Source organism: Amblyomma mixtum, chromosome 3 (genome assembly GCF_055824585.1).
Source record: "Amblyomma mixtum isolate Tamu chromosome 3, ASM5582458v1, whole genome shotgun sequence".
NCBI classification, from domain to species: domain Eukaryota; kingdom Metazoa; phylum Arthropoda; class Arachnida; order Ixodida; family Ixodidae; genus Amblyomma; species Amblyomma mixtum.
This window is the reverse complement of record NC_143014.1, coordinates 256,160,898-256,176,526: the sequence shown is the minus strand read 5'-3', so window position 1 is coordinate 256,176,526 and position 15,629 is coordinate 256,160,898. Positions and strand designations below refer to the sequence as shown.

The 15,629-nt window shown below is 43.6% G+C and overlaps 1 protein-coding gene and 1 pseudogene across 11 annotated transcripts in view; one reads left to right on the top strand and one right to left on the bottom strand.

The window, feature by feature from the left end:
* LOC149354464 (uncharacterized) overlaps positions 1 to 15,629 on the bottom strand; it is a 56,843-nt gene that overhangs the window by 21,765 nt on the left and 19,449 nt on the right. For 6 of the 10 annotated variants that reach the window (XR_016291329.1, XR_016291323.1, XR_016291328.1 and 3 more), the window contains 5 exons: positions 14,796 to 14,867; positions 13,165 to 13,273; positions 10,105 to 10,326; positions 9,262 to 9,317; positions 5,653 to 5,717 (listed from right to left, as the gene is read on the bottom strand). The gene's annotated coding sequence lies outside the window, so the exon portion shown is untranslated. Of the gene's footprint in view, positions 1 to 3,886; positions 7,562 to 8,151; positions 8,196 to 9,261; positions 9,318 to 10,104; positions 10,327 to 13,164; positions 13,274 to 14,795; positions 14,868 to 15,629 lie in introns of those variants that run through there. The other 4 variants (XR_016291324.1, XR_016291326.1, XR_016291327.1 and 1 more) reach the window with 4 other exon arrangements.
* LOC149354465 (uncharacterized) lies at positions 3,600 to 5,060 on the top strand (annotated as a pseudogene). The gene is made up of 2 exons (XR_016291322.1): positions 3,600 to 3,875; positions 4,027 to 5,060. The product of XR_016291322.1 is annotated as an uncharacterized LOC149354465 (transcript).

Genomic DNA, 15,629 nt, shown 5'->3' with positions numbered 1-15,629 from the left:
GCGCTTCCAGGCGCTGAATATATGGACTACCAGCAACCGCAGCCTAGCATTACGTACGAACACACTGGTGCGCACATTGTAGCAGAGTGGCTACGATGGCAAAGAGCTTGTACATGATTAAACCGTGCAAATCTTCGGAGGACTTTCGGTACTCTTTCTATACACGCCGCGGTGGCCTACTGGTTACGGCGCTCGGCTACCGAGTCCGCGGAACCGATCCGGCCAGGACGCGGCGGCCGCGTTTCGATAGAGGCGAAGCGCGAAAGGCGCCCGTGTGCTGCGCTATGTAAGCGCGCGTTAAAGAACTCCCAGTGGTCTTAATTAATATGGAGGCCTCTACTACGGCGTCCCTCATTGCCCACGTGTCGCTCCTCCTCTCAAAAGTCTGTGTACAGTCGCCATCAAAAGTAAACGGAATCCAACTTTGTCAAAAAAATGTAATTTCTTTAACTCTATATCATAATGGTCCATGTTTTTTTGGTGCACAGTGCAATTCACACAATCACAATTAGTCTGCACATATGTATTTAAGGATGCATGAATTGAGCGGCAATGATTACATTTTTTCGTTAATATTGCCTTCTATTTACTTTTGACGGCACCTGTACTTACCAATGTTTTACAACCTTAGCAAGGGGCACAATCTGTTTCATTATCGGTTCCTGTACATGTCAGCTTAATTGCTTTCGGTGAATATTTGTTATGCTTCATGGAACAAATACTGCAGAAGCTGGCATGCTTAACATCTCTGTCAAGTGACTTAACTTTAGTTGAGCTGAAATGCAACTGCATTACAAATGTGTTGAATTTTCAGCACTCTTTAGTCATTCTGCATGTACGAATTATTCCCCAACAAGCATGCACTGAGACTTTGTGGCTGAAAACGTCTACTTATATGTGCGTCAAGAGCCTGGATGGGCAAGTTACATGGCAGCTATTCCACCAGTGAGAGGCATTCACTTACTGCGGCTTTGGTGGACACATAAGAACTTTGCTCACAAACAAAATTAACTATGCATAGTTACGCACTGCACTGCAATGCATTTCACATCCTGCATGGTGGTGTGGGACATTACATGCCATTTACATATAACTTCCAGCTATGAATGTTAAGAATTTTTCTACTCGATTTCCCAATGCTGGTTTCTACATTATGTAGATGAAAAAAATGTACAAAAATAAATGCTTTGTTTTGTGTCATCTCCTGAACGTTCACTAGCTTCAGGATGAAAAGTCAATGGTGCTTCCCATCAAGGCAGAGGAGAGCCTGCAGCCATTTTGCTGTCGTGTACTTTGTGCTCTGAGCCTAGTTGAAGGGAAACCACCAGCCTGTGTATGGACAGGTGTCAACAATGGTTGGCACCTCAGCTGTTGATGCCTAGCTATGTACAAAAATGTGGAAATGTATAACGCACTGTATGCACAGTGTTCAAGGTAAGGTAGGTAAGTAACAACACTAGCAGCTAGGCAAAAGAGCTTGCCTTGTGTTTTTTCTAATGAAAACCTAAAGCCAAAGCAAGGCATCAAAGCCTGCTGCAGACCTTCACTACAGGCACCACAACATAAACAAAGTCAGGCACAAAGACAAAACAGTTAGCAAACAGCAGCCAAAAGCAGAACAAGCTCTGACATGGGCAGCTTTACTGTCGAACTACAAGAGGAGGAAGTTTCTCAGCTATTAATGGGAAACTCTTCTTGACCTGCGGGTAATAACATCATATATTTGTCTTGCAAAGGCTTTTGCTGTGCATTTTCTACAGCATGTAATAAATGAGTAATTCAGGAGATCTGAGTGACAAATAGTAAACTATAATAAACAGTATGGTCGAGCGTAAAAAAACATCATGCTTCGGATTTTACAGCACACACAGAAGCTTGATCAGAGTTGTTTTGAGCATTTTCTACAAGTTTGTTACAAACTCTTGTGAAGTGTTGAACAAAAGGCATTTGCCCAGTTTTATCTTTGGCATTAATGCGGCACAGCTTGCATGTTAAATGACTTTGATACACCATCCCTAAGACACTAGTGATATCAAAAAGTCTCGAATATTTGTGAACACCATGTCTTCCTTGGCTTTTTAAAACTAGCAGTTTCATAGCATGATTATTACTCTTGATCCTTATGGACCCAAACAATAGACCAGCCTCTGCCTTCCTTGTAGCATCTTGCACTTTTTGAAATCACCAATGTCCATCTCAATTAGTCGAAAATTAAGTGCAATATTACTAAATGCAAGCGTGCAATGCATCACATATGTAAGCTAGAGACGTAGACATTTATTTACTTCACATGCATGTTCAGCACCTAAACAGTTTGGAAATGATGCTTTGCAGTACATTGACAGTTCAGTATTTTAACATTTCTCTCAGATGTCAATTCTCTCAAGTTCTATACAATGAAATGTGAAAAACAGCTATACTATGTTGGCTGCTGTATTTTTTTGATTATGTTATCCTGAAGTGAAGCTTTTCCCAACTTAGTGACTCAGTACGAAAAGAAAGGCGGTAAATAATAATCTCATCACTTCCTAATGCGGTCACCTTGTCTGTCAGCCTCCCTCTCCGCACAAAGGAAATGAAGAAACATTACTTCAACATGCGGGTCCACACGAACAGGGAACTTAAGTGTAACAGCTTGCTTAATTATAATTTTCCACACTTGCTGCGTGCTCATGTCGACTAGTGTTCTGGTGAAAACGTCTTTCAGTTCGAGCATGAAATTAGCGAAAATGGCCTCAAAGTATAATTCATAACTTTTACAAGTGCTCGTAAGCATACCTTAACGCTGCGACCAGAGCAGTGCCAGCGAACGAGATGCCGCCGTACGTGGCCGCGGTGTCACCGTTTCAACAGCTGACGGTAGTGACCACACACACCTTAAGTATAAGCTATTGATTCGAGCTACTCACATTCAGTGCAAATATCTGAGGAATAATCGTCCTGTCCTTTAACATCTTAAGTTGTCACGCTGTACTGACGGAGGCCGAACAGCATATATTTGCAAACATAGCCCGCGCGGTGCTGCCGCCGTCATGTGAAAATAGTTGTGGCACATAGCCGAGTCTTCTGAGCAAGAAGTTGGTGCTCCTCAAGGAGATAAACAACATACTTGACCGAATTCTTCAACTTCCTCAACGCTCTCAAACTCTGCCGCCAAAAAATTCTCGAAACATATAGCCTAGGGTTGACCATCAAAGGCAGTCTGCCAGCCGATCGCAACGGCGCACTGTTTTTGCCATTCCCTATACTTGATGGCACTCGGAACATGTTGCATCCCTTTGCAGTGAAGTTTCTGCTGGTTGAGGCAGCGCACAACATCCTTTTTCCAGCAATGTGAGTGCCAGTATTAAGGAGAGAAAGACAGAAACCGCATGTCTGCAAGCAATTCCCACACAAACAAAACCACATTAACGACCCGGAAGTTCCAAATCACGTGACAAAGCTGTGCCATGCTCATTGCTTCTTTCTTTTGACTAGAATATCATTAACTCCTGTTTATTCCCCGACCCACTCTACTCTTATCCAGTCTCTTAATGCTATATTTATCATTTTGCTTCCCGTACCGTGTTGCGTTAAGCTCAACCTTTTCAGTAGCCTCAGTGTTTCTGCCCTATACCAAGTACTAGCAAGATACAATATACTCTTCTCTTGAGGAAACTGGTAAACTGCCATTCACTATCCGAGAATACTTGCCAAATGCACTGAACCTCAATCTTATTGGCATGGGCAACTTGCCATTCGTACTGTTTCACTTGTGAAGCAAATCACTTTATCTCTAGGCCAAATTTTTCTTCCAGGACTCTACTCTGACCTGGGGCTCCAGTATAGAGCACAGTTCCCCAATGGTTCTGTGCAACAAAGATGCAGAGAATACAGTGGGTTGACATTTCACTCAACACTTATTTTATTGATGCAATAACTACATGCATTAGCATGAACTCTACAACTGTCTTGTTTCCAAATGTGTTGTGTAAAGCAAAATTTGCTTTACTAAGCAATGTGATTGCCACTTTTTTTTTCCGATAGGATTTATGGTGCACAACTACAGTTCAAGAGCCACAAGCTCTGCAATTTATAACCAAGCACTCGGAGCAAGAAAGGGACATTGCAGGCATCCTCCTGGAATTGGGCTCACTTAAGTGCTGTACAGAAGACAAGCAGTGCAAGTGCAATCTGGAGGATTCCCAAAAACGTTTGCAGATATGATCACTGACAAAAATGTAACAACATTCACAGGGCTGCCGTCAGTAGCAGTTCTGAATGCACTCATCGAGTGCTACAAAAAACTACACCCACTGTCTGGTCAACAGCACACGTCAGCAAGAGAGAGGACTGTTTTAACATTGATGAAGTTAAAGCACAATATATCAACCGCCTCCCTCAGGCATTTGTTTGAGTCCACAATAACAACATGCAACAACATCATTACAGAAACAGTGCAGGTATTGTCTGAAGTTCTAAAATTTGTTGTCATGCTCCCCTCGAAAGAGGAAATTGTTGAACATCTGCCAAAGCAGTTCAGTAATGTAAGAGTTGTTGTTGACTGCACCGAGATAGCTTTGGGGCAGCCCAACTGTTTGCAGTGTGCACTGAGAGTGTATTCACACTACAAGAGGGGATTCACAGCTAAATATATGATAGCCATCACTCCAGCTGGCATGATTGCTTATATAAGTGAAGGCTATGGGGGGGACGCGTCTGATAAGGCCATACTCGAACAAAGTGGCCTGATTGATGCACTTGAGCCAATATCAGTTGCAATCATGGCTGATCGTGGGTTTTTAATTGACGAAATTTGCACACACTACCTCACTCATCTTATCCAGGCTCCATTCAAAAAACAAAAGCAGCAGCTGTCTAAGGGGGAAGCTCTTCGAACCCAGACGATTGCTTTGGCCAGGTTGCATGTCGAACGTGCGATCCAACGAATGAAAATGTTCAAGATCCTGGCAACAAAAGGGCCGTGTAACATGGTTGGGCAGTTGGATGACATCCTCAAGGTCATTGCTGGTATAACGAACCTTTCATCGTGAAATATTGCTGGACATCGTTTCCTGTGAGATACTGCAATTGTTTGTCAATTTTTGTAAGTTTGTTCTATGCTCATGCTAAACATAACAAAATGGAACAATTGCTCTTGTTGAATAAATGTGCTTGCATACAACTGATGAACTGATTTTATTTATGGTGCAAGGAACACCATGGCTGAAGCGTGGTCTGCTGGAGGCAGGGAAAGAAATCCATTTTTCTGAGCAATTCAAACACAAAAGTTTATACAGAGTGGTCAATGTTTGGCAGGATTGGGCAGTGAACCTTGCACATCCTGCATACGAAGCAGATGCTCAAACCACTGGCCACTGCTGTGGTTGCATGCATACAATTGTTTTGTACCTCTATTCTGTGTGCTCTCCGAGCTGTGCTGGAACCGGTTATCCTTTGGGTGTTCATCTCTCTTCCCTGAGTGCATACTGGGCATAAATCTGACATGTTTTGCATGCATGGCAAACCATATCCAAACAGATTTTCAGCCAGCATTTCAATAAAGGCTTGTTGAAAGATGAGGATCATTGCAAGGCATTTCTAGTGATGACGTGTTAGGCGTGACCATCAAGCACTAACAATTCCAAAAGCCAAGGTAGGGCATACACATACTTCGGGCATATTCCCATGAAACAACTAGAAGCAGGTAGTTGTAGCTCGAGCACAGCTGCCTAGCTCTGCAAAAAGATGAAGAGGCATTCTTAGGCTTTATTTCAGATTGAATACAATCAAAAATGCTCTCAGTCCCCTAATTTCAACAGCTGTGCAGAAAGGCACTCGGTGAGAAGCAGGAAGTAATGTTTACAGTTTTCATACCACAGACGGAGCACCAGCCATTATGTCCTAAGCATTAAAGGGTCCACTAACTCGTATGGTAACAGAAGAGCAAGGGAAATGGCTAAGCATGTTGAAAATTCGCCTATGCAACAAGGATGTGCACTTTCTGGTGAGGGCAAAGAGCAGGTTTACCTACGACCCATCGATGATGTTATGTAATTGCAACTTCATAGATGCAATGCCTGACTTTCGATGGAGTCTTAACACAAAGGGAGCCCTCATGTTGCAAGATGTTGATGCGATCACGTGGTGCCCCAATTCCTAACCCTTCCCTGGAGCAGTGCGAAGCTGCCTGGGCCAGCCACAACTTGGCCGACCAGCTTCACCTGACCGGCTGGTCAACAGCAGTTTCAGTTGCCGTGGGGCTCCTGGAATAGGGGGCCCTCCCCATCACACTGCTCAACACTGACCAACAAATAAGTTTTACCGTCTGTCTGTGCACATTAAAGAACCCCAGCTGGTTGACAGCCACTGCGGTGGCTCAGTGGTTATGGTGCTCGGCTGCTGACCCGAAAGGCGCGACTTCGATCCTGGTCGCGGCAGCCGAATTTCGATAGAGGCGAAATTCTAGAGGCCCGTGTACTGTGCAATGTCAGTGCACGTTAAAAAACCCCAGGTGGTCGAAATTTCCGCAGCCCTTCACTGCACCATCCTTCATAGCCCGAGTTGCTTTGGGACGTTAAACCCCTATAAAACACAAACCAGCCAGTCAAAAATAATCTGGAGCCCTCCAGTACAGAGTCCGTGATATCCGACAGGCTGCTTGAGAATGTTACACCCATAAATTTCCAGTTTTTTCCCCTTGCTCTCTTTTCATCATGCTTTATGGCCCCTTTAAGCACAGTGATAGAACATCTGACACTTAACAGCAAAGACACAAGGGACTAAATGAAACAAAAAATTTACTGTCCTACTTGCTCCAAAAGATCGGGCACTACACGTGCCTTGTAGATGTCAACAACTGAGTCCTTGAAAGATTCAAAGATCTCTTCATCATGAATCACATCTACACATGTAAATTCTAGGTTACTGCAAAAATCAAAGAAGTGCGCTTCCTTAACACCACAGATAGCCATCTGCACATTTAGCTGAGTGACATGTTCTAACTTTGGCCTCAGCATTTCACTACTGCTGAAAGAATTTTGCAGCTTTACAGGGCACTTAATTTCCAATAGGACCTCCCTGCCCTCGCAGCACTGGCAGAGAAAGGTTACCCTGCCATCGGGAGAGCAGATAATAAAAGGCAGATCCCTATGCAAAATCAGGCCAGTGAGCCGCAACTCTAATCTATGGCCCTGGGCTTCCTGCCACTGCACATATGTACTGCGTGCAGCATCTTCCTTGGCACTAACAGCTCGCATGGCAGGGGTGCTTACATGGGATGTTCTGAGGATAAGGCTCAGAAATGGACCAATATTTGGTGCGGCCTTTGTGCACAGATACGTCTTGGCACGGGTCATGCAAGCGTGTGCAATGCTTGCAGTTACAAGGCCCTTCCTAAACATGTGCCATGCTGGTGTAGATTGCTGACCGCGTGTTATACGTTCACTTTCTTCCCGGACAGTCTCCGAGCCATGCACGTCACATATGTATGCCAACACGCCTTCTGCAGTCTTGCTTTATGCCTCTTCCTTAAGCAGCACCAGAAGTGGCGGAGGGCAGCAATGGCAGCGGGTCTTTTTGTCTGCCCAAATAAGCACATAGCTACCTTAAAACAAATGTTCTCGAACATCAAAAAAGAGCAGCGGTACTAGTGAATGAACACTCACTTTCTTTTACGCATCTGTGCCTAAAAAAATAGCCAGCTACTTCCTAGAACAGTGCAATTAATCACTTCATGTCAAGCCACTGCAATCAGCACATGACGATGCATGTAATTGCTTTCTTTAGCCACTTAATCAGCCATTGATCTATATAAGACAATACAGAGCAAGGGCACTTATGAACCATCTTGCTTTCATTTTCTACCTTGAAATAAGAATCATGCCAGCACTAAGTGCTCCACAACGTGCACCTCTGCACTCAACTTACTTTGTGCTCATTGACTGGTGTTCCTCTAGTGCCAATTATTCATTAATTAGCTTTAGTCTAAAAAAATGTATCTATACCTTCATTACCCTCTACACATTCCCTTCATGTTGCGCACCAAATGCACCAGAATGAGGAAGCTTTTCTTTCACCTTGCGGAAGCCTTAAATGATTTACTTGAAAGGTGTACATTTCGTAGATCTGCATGAAGCGAGTGGAGTAACATAAAATTATTTTATTGCTAGCCAGGTTTTTCCCTATCTGTTTTTCTGCATGTGTTTTTCCAGTACCTGCAAAAAGCACATTCAGCACATGTTCAAAAGCATATTCCAGTACCTGCAAAAGCAGAGTAAGAGCTGTGTGTGTCTTCTCTGTCTGCATCTGTGTCTTTTATGCTCTTTAAAGAAGCATATTCATTCAGCTTTTCATAATGTCACAAAGCAAAGCACTTTTTCTAAAATGCTTCTGAGCCACAAGACAACAAATTGAAGATAGTTCCAAGAGCTATGACATCTGTTTCGCCACCTAAGCAGCTCCAAGGTGAAGACAAAAACATACTAACTATGAATGGTGCTACATGAGTACACTACACCAAAAAATGTTCCACTGAAAGCGCTCTACTGAGACACTGAGCACAAGTGGCAAACACGTTACCATAGTTATATAAATATGCAGACTATTGCAGCACTTTTGCCTCACTGCAAGAACAGAAATTTGTTTCGCATTCAGCCACATTCCTTCTGAAAACAGCAGGCCACAATGACAAAGCGGTAGGCCTCATGATTGCATTTATAGCACGGTAGTGATTTTATGCATTCCATTATGAAAACAGAAGCGATGCTACACAGACTTCACTGAAGAAGTTCTTTATTCCAGTTACGGCATGTAAAAAAATATATGATACGGGGCTGTGCGCATGTGCTTACCATCACATGAAATGAATGTTCCTGCTACTACACTTTTTCTGTGGGCAGCTTATTGCATATTTATCCCAGAAATTGGCACTACATCTTGCCAATACTTCGTGGGAGAGAACAGCGTGAACAAGACGATAGACGAAGCAAGAGGACACAAAGACGAGCGCTGTTTTAGTTAGGTTGAAGTTGAAACACTGAGAAGGGCCCTGTGCAATAGAAATACATTGAAGATTGATGGATAGCTGGGCGAGTTTGTAATAATACATCGTGGGAGGGAACAGCGCGAACAAGATGACAGACGAAGCAAGAGGACACAAAGACGAGCGCTCGTCTTTGTGTCCTCTTGCTTCGTCTGTCGTCTTGTTTGCGCTGTTCCCTCCCACGATGTATTATTACAAACTCGCCCAGCTATCCATCCTTCTTCATTGCCAATACTCACTGCTTATTCCTTGAACAGGCATTGAAGAGTTCAGCTTTCCTGGCTGCTTGCGTTTTCTGCACAAGAATCCAATACAGTATTGTTAAACACTTGGCAATAATGAAGTGCACCTCACTATGAACAACACTTTAGTGTAGAAGCAGACATATCTTTCTGCTTTTTTGGTCAATTCACATAATTTTCTTGAATACAATGCCAAGGTCACAGAATATGATTAATCATGGTGCATAAGCATTACAACATACAGTGCAAAGCAGTTGCAACACCCAGGGCCATCTGAGTCTTCACTTGTCTGTGGTCATGACATCCTGTTATCTGTAAGCATGCTAAACCAAGCTGCCTGTATACTTCTTTTATTGCTCACAGTAACATCAGTGCCCTAACCAAAGTAGCACGACCGCAAAGGAAGGCTGTGCAACTTTCTTGAAACTGGGCAGCTGCAGTCGATGCACTCAGAGGAAATAAACCTACTCGGCCTTATGGGCTGCCCAAATCATTTATTTCACTGTCAAGCACCATTACATTATAGGAGTTGAGTACTGCTGTTGCCTTACTCTAAATTTATATCAGAAATGTTTACTTATGAAAAACCACGACTGTTGTGTAAAGCTGCAAAGGCAAATGAAACAAACACTGAAACCTCAGTAGAGACTCAGCAGAGAAATGCATAATGCACAGAAGGAGCCACACTTAAAGGAGATGAAGAAATTAACCAAAAACTCCATACACAAATAATCATAACTTCGAAAACATCATGAAGGGATAAGTCATTCACGTTTCCTAAAATGCAGCTTTCTGAATCCACCAACACTAAAAAATAAACTATATGCACGTAGCATTTACCTGTGGAATGCCAATGCAGAGTTGGGTGCACTGCTGCAGAGTAATGCAGCCATGCTCTCACAGTCGTTGATTGGAAGCAGATGTGCAGGAGTGGGCAGTTTTGTGTGGCAAATTTTCCACAGCGGCCCTGGTGCATACTTCTCTTGCACGTCCTTTTTTTTTGTTGCCCATGCACATTCCACATCTGTGCAGCTCAGCACCTGCAATGCCCGGAGCCCCACACTAAAAAAAAGATTTTGAATGAGTCAGAGGATTTACTAATTTTTGACAACAGTTAAAGTTCACATTATTCAAGCAGCCAGAATACATAAAACACGCTCTTAAAGCAACATCAGGCTCACGCTGCTGATAATCAGACAGATATCTGTACAAAATTAATAGGATATTAGCTAGACACAAGTAAAGGCCCAGTGCATACTGATAAACTTCTTGCAGCCATGCTACAACAATAAAACTTGAACATATGGCTGCTCTAAATGTATGTATGCAAACTTCCAGCCACTGGTTTTCCCTGGTAAGGGTCGGAGCGTGAGCATATAAATGTAGTTGCTCGTTTCGCTTATTTCTAGAAACAAACGCATTGTCTTTCATGGGTGTGGTTTCACTCAACCGCCAATCTGCTGAGGAGATCGGGCGACCATCCGCCAGCCTGAAAAACCGTCACACTACAAAGAAAACGGGTCATTTGGTCTATCCGACAGGCCGCGGTGCGCCCGCAACGGGATCTGCCAGTCATACCACCGACCACATTCTATTCTTCCTGGGAAATTTCATGATCAGCCTACGGCTTACTGAACCTTTACAAACCTGAGGGGAAATAAACTCTATATCAATGCACAAATGCGTTTAAAATGTTCTGTACATCCCTACCTCTACAGGCTATTCGATATTGTCTTGGCGAAAAAGCCAAGCACGTGCAACCAACAGCTTTATGAAAGGGAGAACGATTTCGCGTGCTGCAGTATGCAATTGGCGCAGTCTAGTGACTTCAACTTTTCAAACCATTCACCTCTTTCAAACCAGCGAGACAGCTCGACATACATGGCACTAAACGAAGAGTAAGTCGTGCTTTCCCACACCGATGTTTTACACCAGCTGACGAAAAGAAATAGAGCATTCTACTTACCTGGACAGGTGGATGAAGACTGCAGCAATCTGCTTGCATTTTGCTGAAAGTCCTTGAAAAATAGCTGTCACCTTCACTGATAACTCATGCGGGTCCAAACCCATGCCAGATGACTGTACGCACAGAGCGACAATATCTGTGTTGCTATCGATTTTGTTTTTTGCGCCAATTAAGATGATATGTCCTGTGCTGAGGACTCATTCGCTCTCAACGAAACAACGGGAGGTTACGTTGCCCCACTACAGGCACTAGAGAACCCCCCCCCCACAGAACCCCCACTACAGTCCCTAGAGACAAATTTTGCACAACCCTCCCTTGATCCGCCATTGCTGCAGTGTTGCAAGATTTCGCCGTGCTACTTCAGCACCCCCTGCAGGTCACCTGACTTGCGAATAATATTTGACTTACCAAAGAAGTTCGGTACGAGACATGCAATAACTTTCTTAAGTCCTCCAGAAAACACCGGAAGTACCGATATAGGCCTGTAGTTTATCAGCAGGTTTTTTTCGCCGCTTTTATTGCCTACAGAAATTTTTGCATATTTCATCTGGTCGGGAAAAACTGTTTGCAAACACAGGTTAAGAATGGGCTAGTACTGATGAGGTGACAGGTAAGACATATTTAACTGCTTAATTTGCAGATTATCAATGTCTAAAAATTTACTGTTTTTTGCAAAGTGACTATTAAAGTGATTTTCCAGCTCTTTACCTTGGAGCTCATGGCCATTTGCAGTGATCAGCAGAACCGGCCTAATGCTACCTTGACCAAAAACGTTATTGAGAGCTTTCCAGGCTGTATCAGGTTGCTGTTTTTAACGCTGCCGAAAAGCTATTCATAGTAACAAACCTTGGCTGTTCTTAGGTCTGCGTTTAAGTGATTTCTTGCCTTTTTAAACTGCCGCAGTAATTCCTCGCAGCGAGTGCACAAGAAAATGTGGTAAAGACTAGTTTTAGCATTTATCATTCTGATATGGTCATAGTTCACCCAAGGCTTTAATTTTTTCTCCCCTTATTTGCTTTAAATGGAAAATGCTCTAAGTAAGTGGACACAAACTGTATAATGAATGCATTGCATGCATCATTTGCAGTGTTTATTTCAAGGATTGGCTAGCAGTTTTGTGCCATTATTTTTTCTCTCCACGCCCAAAATTATCGGAGTTGATGCACACATTTTACATGCAAAAGTGGCTGCTCATGGTGACAACTGTATGCCATTTTTACAGCAAAAGCTGTAATAGCTTTCCCTCAAAACCAACAAAGCCTAAACTCTCAGTTCATTTTCAGAAAAAGAAAGGCACATAACTGCCTTAATTTGTAGGTGAAAACCACTGCCACCTCACAGCGTGCTTGAGGTACACCGACCCAGTGAGCCAATTATGCGCCTTTCTTTCCTTATGCAGGGTTTAGGCAGTGAATAAGACAGCAGAGGGAACTAGACTATTTGCTTCATGCAAACGGGCCCTGGAGTCTGTGAGGTGTGCAAGCGTAAGAAGGCAGGGTACGCACGTAAGCGTACTGATGCCAAAACAGGCCTGTGAGATGCAGACATGGGCAGTCGCTGATAAAACGTCAAAATGGGCCTGCCACTCCAGACCTCTTAGCACTATAATGCCACTCAGCTTTCGCTGACTAATGTGCTAAGCCAGCAAACTTACATATAATAATTTTTTAGCTCTTTTCCAGCTTATAAGACCTCTATTTTCAGTGACAGCTGTCACTTCGTGTTGAGAATGGGGCACCCCATCGATAGAGGCCAACTTCTATTTGTCCTCAGTGTCCCTTTAACATCAAGAGCTTTCAAACAGGTAACATGTCACCAAACACCCGCTGAGCAAAGCTGCTGTTCACTACTATAACAGTAGCAGCTTCTACAGCAATGGGCACGAGAACAAAAATTTACTTCACAAAAGTGGCTTCGGCAATACCACTGCGTACCATGCTTCCAACAGTTATGCGGCCGTGTGTGACATAATAGGTGCTGATGCCAAATAAGGGCTGTGATGTGCACTCTTTGAGCCCATCCTCAGACTTGTCCACTCAGTACCTGCAAGGCACAAAGAAAGCGAAATGTAGTAGAGCCACAAATAATGAATACTTTACTTCATTAGAACATGTAAAGCATTAAGAAAAGCATTTACAATAAAAATTGTCTAAATAAAAGTAATATTAAATGAAGTTTCATGCACTGAAGCTGCATTCAAGCTATCAGGCGCCCCGTATTAGAGAGTTCTGATTAGTTTCAATCACATGGGGTTAAATATGCGCTGAAATTCAGTACAGCTGTTTCTGACTTCACAGAAACACTACTGCTGCAGCTGGGAATTTAATGCTCATAAAAATTAATAGTGGACATTAAACGCATGTAAGCGCTACACCCGTGAATGGGCCGCACCCCGTTTTCCTGAAGGAAACGTTTAAAAAAAAATAAATCCGTGTAAGGGCCACACCCAAACTTTCCATGACCTAGGTGGGAATAGCCTCCTAAATGCATGCGCCGTGGCCTCCACGATCGGCTCCAGCTGCGAGCAATGGTGCCCTTGATTGTGGAGGCCACGCATGCACCATAGCCTCTGAGGCCATGCACGCACACAGGAGCTTCCAAGTGCCGTCCATGGATGGCGCCCGAGGTTATAGCCACCATCATCGCCAAATTTTTTCCTCCGCCACGACCTTCCGCTATCCTCATCTACATCAGTATCGCCAGCTCCAGCCTTTTGTTGCTTTTGTGGTGTGTTCGTAGTAGTTTTAGTGGTTGTGGCTTCCACGTGCTGCCGCCAAGCATAGCAGTTTTAGCACGATGGGCAAGCACTGCAAAAGCTACATGGCTGGGAGTTAGCTCTTGAACGTGGCAAACGTGCGGCGGGCAGGAAATTGACGTGGTTGAGGAGTGCATCTGATGATGGTGCAACCAAAAGGATTCAATGAGAAACACAGGCTGAAAAAGCCTGCTTTCCGAGGCAAGCCGTGCGAGTTTCCTGAACTGGAAGAGCTGCTATGCTATGTGATGGAAGTGCGACACAACGGCTACACGTTGACAGTGGATATGCTGCACGGATTCTTTTGGGATGAGCGCACACCAGAGCACAGCACCAGCTCAGAGTTTAAATACTCCACGAGTGACGATTGAATGCAGAATAAATGCCGCTCATTGCCTGATTGGTGTCTTTTTACTTTAAAAAAAAATTTCGCACATCGCATATTTGGGCCGCACCCCGAAAATTGGCCCTAAAATCAGGAAAAAAAAAGTGCGGCCCTTACACACGTTTATATGGTAATCAAGTTAGTTTTTTATTCACTTATTTCATTTATAATTTTTTTCTCTATAGCTCCTACATGGGCCTGCAGTATTTTCAAATAAATAAATAAATAAGCACACTGAAGACAAGTACAGCAGAAGGGTGGAGAAGTGCCAGTGTGTGTTTCGTCCGTTCTGTTGTCCCGGTCATCTGCGCACTGACTTAAAAGTAAAAAATAAAAATGAACCTACAAGCTCGTTCAAAGTCGAAGAATTCCACAGGCACTAAGCTACCATGGTAGGTTAGCTATGCAAAGAATGGTAGGCTTACTTCGGCAAGTTGACCAAGGGTTCCTTGTCAGTCCTGATGCCTGCATCTTGGTCCACGGTCGTGACGAGGCACCTGTCACGTAGTCACCAGTTTGATATTAAAAGATCTCCTAAGCAAACAGTGCGCATGGCAAGAATGAGAATTTAACTGCACACAATTAGTTGGCGAGTTTACATGCTAATGTACAAGTTGCAAGCTTTTTTCCACGCTGTGGTACAAAAGAAAGCACGCTGCTGATAACAGAAGGCCAGATGGACACAGCTGTCTTTACACAAGAATGGTAACTGTATTCCCACAAGAGAAATGTTGTGGTAACATGAAAAAATGCCTCCATACAAAGGATTTGTAAGGTTGTCATGTGTGCGTGCATTCATCTGTTACGTGTTTTGCTTATTTTCTTGAAATGACATCTGAGCCGCATTGCACCTTGCATTGCACATTGCACCTCCAGAGAGAATATTTGTTCATCGTTTTGCTACACGGCCCAGATGCTTTGGCAGGCCAGCACCGACTGAATGTATACCTTAGAACTGTGCGAACACACCCTCTGAGAGCCTAGCAGTGTTGCTCTAAGAATTGGTTCTTGGAGGTACAGTGGGTGACGACTATGAACAACAGGCAAAAGGGCAGTTGAGGCAGGAGCTCGGGAGCTGATGCATAATCTCCAGCGCACTCACTTAGGATGACTGATGGACTATCTCAAATCTAACGTGCAGCCCAGTTAAAGTTTTCTATTCTTTGTTGCCACAATCCTTCTCAACTGTATTGCACTTTTTCAGTAAATAAGCGATTCATTAAATCAGTTCATTTCCTCAATACAATCCAGTGTACTCG